The sequence below is a fragment of the Cyprinodon tularosa genome, unplaced genomic scaffold (assembly GCF_016077235.1).
Source record: "Cyprinodon tularosa strain WSP-4 unplaced genomic scaffold, ASM1607723v1 ctg64, whole genome shotgun sequence".
Classification (NCBI taxonomy): domain Eukaryota; kingdom Metazoa; phylum Chordata; class Actinopteri; order Cyprinodontiformes; family Cyprinodontidae; genus Cyprinodon; species Cyprinodon tularosa.
This window is the reverse complement of record NW_024039385.1, coordinates 993,743-1,000,169: the sequence shown is the minus strand read 5'-3', so window position 1 is coordinate 1,000,169 and position 6,427 is coordinate 993,743. Positions and strand designations below refer to the sequence as shown.

Sequence of the window (6,427 nt, the reverse complement as noted above, 5' to 3'; positions counted from 1 at the left end):
CCCCCCCCAAAAAAAGAAAAACAACAAAAAATAGACTGAGGTACATTACAATTAAAAATCCAGCATGATTTTATTTTCATTATGACTTTTAAATCAATGTAAATAACAATAAATCCAAAATAATAGAGAATGTAAAATACTACTACAACTAACCTTAATAATAATCAAAGCTTTCCTTTATCCCTCATAGATAAAGCTCCTTAAACCTCTTCAGACTACTCCAATAAACACATGATTTAATCCCTAGCCATTGGGCAGGCAAAATGAAAAGCTCCTTCTGATTGGCCTAATCTGCACGGTCCCCAAATCTGATCAATCCGCAGTGAGGGGCGGGGCTTATCTCTGCGCGGCGGCCCAGCAGAGGGAGCGGAGGAAACCCCTCAGTTGTTGTCTGTTACTGCTGGGACACACTGGGCTGTAAAGGTCGATGTCTGTCAAGTGTATAACTCCTTAACTTGAACAGGGAACACTCCACACTTCTCTGCTTATCTCTGAGAACATACTACCCAGTGGGAACAACAGGTGAGTTCCCCCAAACTTTCTGTTATTTAGGGTTTAACTTGACTTCAGTTAGAAAGAAGTTATCAGTCTGTGGGAAATCAGTGGCTGTCAAACGGTCACACGCAGAGGATGGTGAAGCGCTAGACAACTTCCACTACACAGTGGGTGGAGGAGGTAATGGTGCGGTGTCGTTGTGTCGTAGTTTAGAGTTGAAACAAACGGTTTTTATCCCTATCCGTGTCCGTCTGGGACCCCTTTTCCCGCATATAAACCGCTTCTCTGCTAGCCGTTAGCCCTCAAACTTAGCTTAAACTTAGCTACCTTTCTACTGGAGGGTTTTAGCTAGGTAGCGAAACAGCTTTGTTTCGACTGTCTGAGTTGGACTACGTGGGAAGAAAAAACTTGTGGACTCAAGCATGTAGTGTTTTACAACCGTAACCTGCATATACATTCCCAGGCAGGTGGTTTATAGTGAAGTACTTTGTACTATTGGACTACACGACTGTCATAAATGAGTAGACATATTTGTCAGCATCTCTTTCCTGCATTAAATAAAAAAAAAAATAAAGTTAAATGAAAGTGTCTAGAGAGCTGTTCTAAACGAAATTTCTCTTTATTTACACTTATAAATGGATAAATAAGCAGCCAGTAGCAGGGGCAGAGCTAGTTGGGGGGCCAGGGGTGGCCATGGCCCCCCTAAAAGGCTGGTTATACTACTGCAGCAGTGTGTGGCAGTGAGCTTGATGCAGACATTTTTGATTTATGCTCAAATTTGATTTATGGGCTAGCTACGGCCGAGGCGGTGAGGAAGTGGGGACAAGTTTGTCCGACAACAGAGGGACATGACAGCGAAAAAGAGCGGGGATCCGGGTGGAAAAAGGGTCGCAGTGTTGAAGCACACCTCACTCTTCTAGATGGTCCAACTTCACGAGTTGTTTTCCGCAATTGCGGTCATAAAAACCAAAAAAGCCGGCCTCCTGTCTGCGGCAACCTACAATTTGGGAGAGGTGCAGCAGAGTGTCTGCAGAGGAGGCGGGGCATCTTTTTGTTCACACCTACGCAGACGACCTAGTTTCCAAGTATAAATCAGCCTTTAGCCAATCATTGGCCACCCCTACCATTTTTTCCCCTATAATACAGATGGTGGCAGCAGTAATACTCTCAAATGGAATATTCAAAACATTTTATTTTTTTGTGGTTAATTATACACATTGATATACTAACATCAAAGATGATAAGGACAGAATTCATGCTCTTTTCAGAACTAGATTTTGTGTTATATGGGGTAAAGAGAAAATCATGTGTCTCTGCAAGTCATCTAGGAGTCTTCAGTGAAATCAAAGATGAATAACAATTTTAATAAAAACTTATCAAATAATCAACTCAATCACTATATTAGTGCTTGTAAATATTAATTTAATGCAGAATGTTTATTGATACAAGTAGGTGAGTAATGACAATGGAAAAAATTCACGGCCCAGAACTCAAAACTAAGTTTTATCCTCTATACGTGTTATCTAGAAATTACAGATGTTTAAATATATGCGTCTGTTTGTTAGCAAAGGCTGTAGGAAAGTGTTTATTTAGAAAATATGGATGTGTTGCTGGTTTATTTTCCTGTTGGAACAGTGTAGATTGACCCTGATGTTCTTGTGCCTCTCTGCTTTCGGCCACCCCTCAGTGTACATTGGTTATTGCCTGGCCACCCTTATAAAAAATTTCTGGCTGCGCCTCTGGCCAGTAGTTATTCTCTGAGGCGATGATGATGCTTAAAGTTAGCCTGTCTGATTGTGCTGGAACTAGGTCAAGTGGAAACTTTGCCCTGTACACTAACCATTGTTTTTAAACCACAAACCGATGCCATCTTTTGAAGCCAGTGAGGTTTCTTTAAATTTGTCTCTGTCTAGTTTCACTGGGCTAAACTGGCGCTCTTTTGAGAGGACAAACAGCAACAGCTGCACTCCTCACTGACAACAGCATGTGAGTGTGTTTTCTCATCCGTGTGTGTGGTGCTTGTATGTATCTGTTGTTGTTTCAGTCAGAATAGGGCTGGGAGGCTGTATTAGCAGCATTTCTGGCATGCCAACTGAATTCAGGGTGCTTTTAAGAGAGCAGAACAATAGCTGGTCTGAAAGAACCTGATCTCTGCTAGAAAACGTTGGTGTGTTTTGCATGTTCGTTGGACAGATTAGCCTATTTGTGTCTCTCAGCATTTATGGTCTGGGGCTGCTAATGAATGCAGGGGCCTGTGGGCAGCAGAAGAGATAGGATGCAAAACAGCCACAGGATACTGAAGACCTCTCAAACATGCGAAAACATGTCATTTACAAATTTGCTTTGGCAGGAACTGAATGCCGTGTGTCACGGCTGTTAACGTTGCCTTTGTCCTGTTAGTGATGGCTTTTAGAAATGTGAAGATTCACAGTTTGTGTTCCACTCTGCAAAAAGCTTTCTACTGTTACAGAAAAACAGGATATGGTCTCTCACAAACTGTTGATCAGTGGCATTTTTTCACTTTGTGGCTTTTACCTGCTCAGGAAAGCCTTTCTGTTGCAGTGCACCATATCTTATAGTATTTTTTTTCCGCCTCCTGGCTGCTACAAAGAAAAACAAGAAAATAATGCAAAGTATAGAATAGAACAAGGGAAATATTATGCAGTTTTACTTTAAATCATCCAAAAACAACTGGCCATCACTTCCATGAGAAGGAAACCAGCATGCACATGATATACGACCAGCAGCTAGTGTTGATACTTCCCTCTGATGTGGGAAATGCTCTGACTGCAGCAATTTGGTTCAGATTACAAAGACGTCTTCTTACTACTGAAATCTGCTACTTTGAACTGCCAAAGGGGGTAGATAGCGAAATGTGATATTTGCTGTTAAGCTGCTCCTAAATTTTGAGTGTTTGAAACAGCAGTTTTCATTTTCAGGAGTCCATCTATGCTGCATTTTAGCATCACTGATATGATTCAAAACTTAAGATTGAAGTTGACAGAGAAAATGTGAAGTTGGATAAGGTTTTTTTTAAAAAGGTGTTACTATTTTGCTGCTGGATGAGGTGATTCTGTGATTCTATTTTGAATTTCTATACTTCCTGCCATTGCATGGCTAACAGGTGTATGTTCACTGTAGGTTTACGATATCTAATTGTTATTATATAGGATGTAGTCTCACTAAAGCTTACTTTGGTGAGTATAACAAATAAAAAAACTAGTTCTTGACTTGTTAAACCAAAAAAATTATGAAGTAAAATAAAGAAAAAACAGATCAAAGTTATTTATTAATTTAAAGTTAAAGGATTTGACCCCCTGAATAAAATCCAGAGCAACATAGTGTCTTAAAACATCCCCTCACAGGGTCCACCTGTGTGGCGCTTCTATTCTTCTGTGAAGACCTCACAGATCCATTACTGAGCAATAGTAAAAAATAAAAAAAAATCATCACCAACCCGGTTGAGACTACAGTTATAAAGAGTTTTAGGTTGGATGAGAAGTTTGTGGTGGAGAACTAACCCTGCACATTACCCTGAATACACAATCCCTATGGTGAAGACAAGGTGTTGGCTGAGTCATGCTTTTGACAGGCTTTTCTTTGGTGGGGACAGGGTAGATGGTCTGACTTAAAAATGATTAGAGATTCATCTAACAATAACAGTCCTAAACATCCAGACAGAGCTAGTAGGGAATGTGTTACAGTGGTCCTGTCAAGGTTCAGACCTAAATCTGTTTGAGAAATTTGATGCTTTTCCGTCCAATTTAACTGAGCTTTTTTTGCTGAGATTAAGGATTTTTATTTAATTTTTTAATGTTTTTAGAAACCATATGTTTAGTTTTATATCCCCCTTTCATGTTTTAGACTACCTTTCATTAGTCCGCAACATAAAATCCCAGAACAACACATTTAAGTTTGTGGCTATAACATCACAAAATGTCAAAAGATTAATTGGGTTTTAAATACTATGTGTCTGGGATCCATTCACGGTTGGCGCATTGTGCCGTCTTTCATCCCCTAACCGACATCGAATCGTCCAGTTTTCCATCGCCCACCAATCAATGCTGACTCAGCCAAAGCTGCCATCTGGGCCCAAAAAGAAGAAGAAAAAAAAAAAAAAACACATGACACCCTCTCTGCAGAGCCTCCAGTGCTCTGTTAACAGATTTTGGGTATGTGTGACAGACTGAGAAAAAAAGTGTGAAGACGACTTGATGCAAAATTTGCATCTGATTCTTGGAAAAATCAAAGCCTAATTTAGTCTCCCCCCAAGTTTGCTCAATGCTTTATTTATTAAGTCTAAAGCCATCAACAGAGATATCCTTATAGATGTATTTTTCACTTCACCTTTGCTTTGACTGGAAGTCCCCATTACTACTTATTCAAGGTTATCACTCCTGGATAAAAACAGCTTTGAATGAGGACTCACTGCCTTCAGGAGCCTTTTTAAGTTTACTTAAATCCTACTTGTAAAACAAGGTTATTGTCTTAAAAGCTTAACATATGCTTTACTTCTTAAACTCCCCTACGGTTCAATGTTCAGAACAATAATGTTTCAGAGTCTTCTGTTTTTATTACTATCGAAATAAAGAGTTATTTGTCTGTCGTAGACCAAGGCCTGTGTCGCTGTGGAATACCAGCGCCAGCTTCCTGTTTCACCCCAAACTAGCTGTCTGCCTGCTGCTTTATTTGTCAGTGAGAACAACAGTGTGTACAACTTTGCTGCCTTGTGACCCTGCACACTTCCCACTCACGTTTCACTTTTTATGCTCGCATCCTGTCAGGTCAGCAGCCGCTCCTCCATGACTCTGCAGCACTGCTTTACTGGACTCTGCTCGGCTGTTCTAGGCTCTGTGTTTTCGGTGTAAACAGCCTCTCACATGTTTTCTTCTACGTTTTTTAGGATAATAATAATAATTTCACAGGGTTTTTATATTATTTTGGAGATATTCCTGTGTATTAATATAGCTTTATGCTGACAGATTGCCTCTATGAAACTAAACATTTTAACATAAAGTATTCTAAAAAAAATATTAAAAAGGAAATATTATTTCATTTGGGATTCTTAACATTTATAGAACTAAAACAATGGATTCATTAGTTAAGAAAATAATTTTTAACTAATTTGATATTTAAAAGTGAATTGCTACACAGGCTTTAAAACATTATATTTGGTTAAAGAGTCACCTACCTACAGCAGTAATTAAGACCAAACTACAATTTTTTTTTTTTTTTCATTTAATTTTAAAGATATGAATTTTTTTTATATACAATTACGTGTATTTGTACATGTATTGTATATTTTCAACATTAAAAATTCAGTTGAAATTCACAATAAAGGTTGGGTTTTACAACAGTTTAAGCAATTTATTAATCAATGTTAACCTATAAAGTGTATTCAATAGGTTAATTGATCATTAAAGTAATATAAAGCTGCAGCCCTGTTTTTTTACATCAAATAGAAAAGTAGCAATATGTTAAATCTCTGGAAATGTCTTAGTAAATGAAGTGCTTTTACTTTGAAAAACTAACAGAAGTTACATGTTCAAATAGTCCTACTTTTGGTTTAGGGTGAATTGTTTTTGCATGTTTTTATTTTTTGTGCAGTAATACAAATGAATAAGGGAAACATTCTCATATCTAAACATACAGTACAGGAAGTTCTTTTATTTTGAAAAACAAAAAAAAACCATACATTTAGTTATAAAATACAAAAAAAAAAAAGCTGTTTCGAACCATAAAGCTATAGCTAACATGGATATATTGTTGTAAACTAGGACTGGTGATTTAATATGTTGAGTTCAATCAATTAGTTACAGAAGGAATAAATGGCAGCATGTAACCGGACAGAGAAGTGTAAACTGATAAGCCACCTGAACGAGTTTAGTTAAGTTGATATCAGATATCTGAGCGCAGTCCAGTACTTTTTGAT

The 6,427-nt window shown here is 38.1% G+C and overlaps 1 protein-coding gene across 4 annotated transcripts in view; it reads left to right on the top strand.

Annotated features, from left to right (window-relative positions):
• Positions 1-369: 369 nt before the first annotated feature.
• Positions 370-6,427, top strand: part of fam49a (family with sequence similarity 49 member A) — a 38,001-nt gene continuing 31,943 nt past the window's right edge. For 3 of the 4 annotated variants that reach the window (XM_038308561.1, XM_038308562.1, XM_038308560.1), the window contains exon 1: positions 370-522. The gene's annotated coding sequence lies outside the window, so the exon portion shown is untranslated. Of the gene's footprint in view, positions 523-2,408; positions 2,482-6,427 lie in introns of all 4 variants that reach the window. The other variant, XM_038308563.1, reaches the window with a different exon arrangement.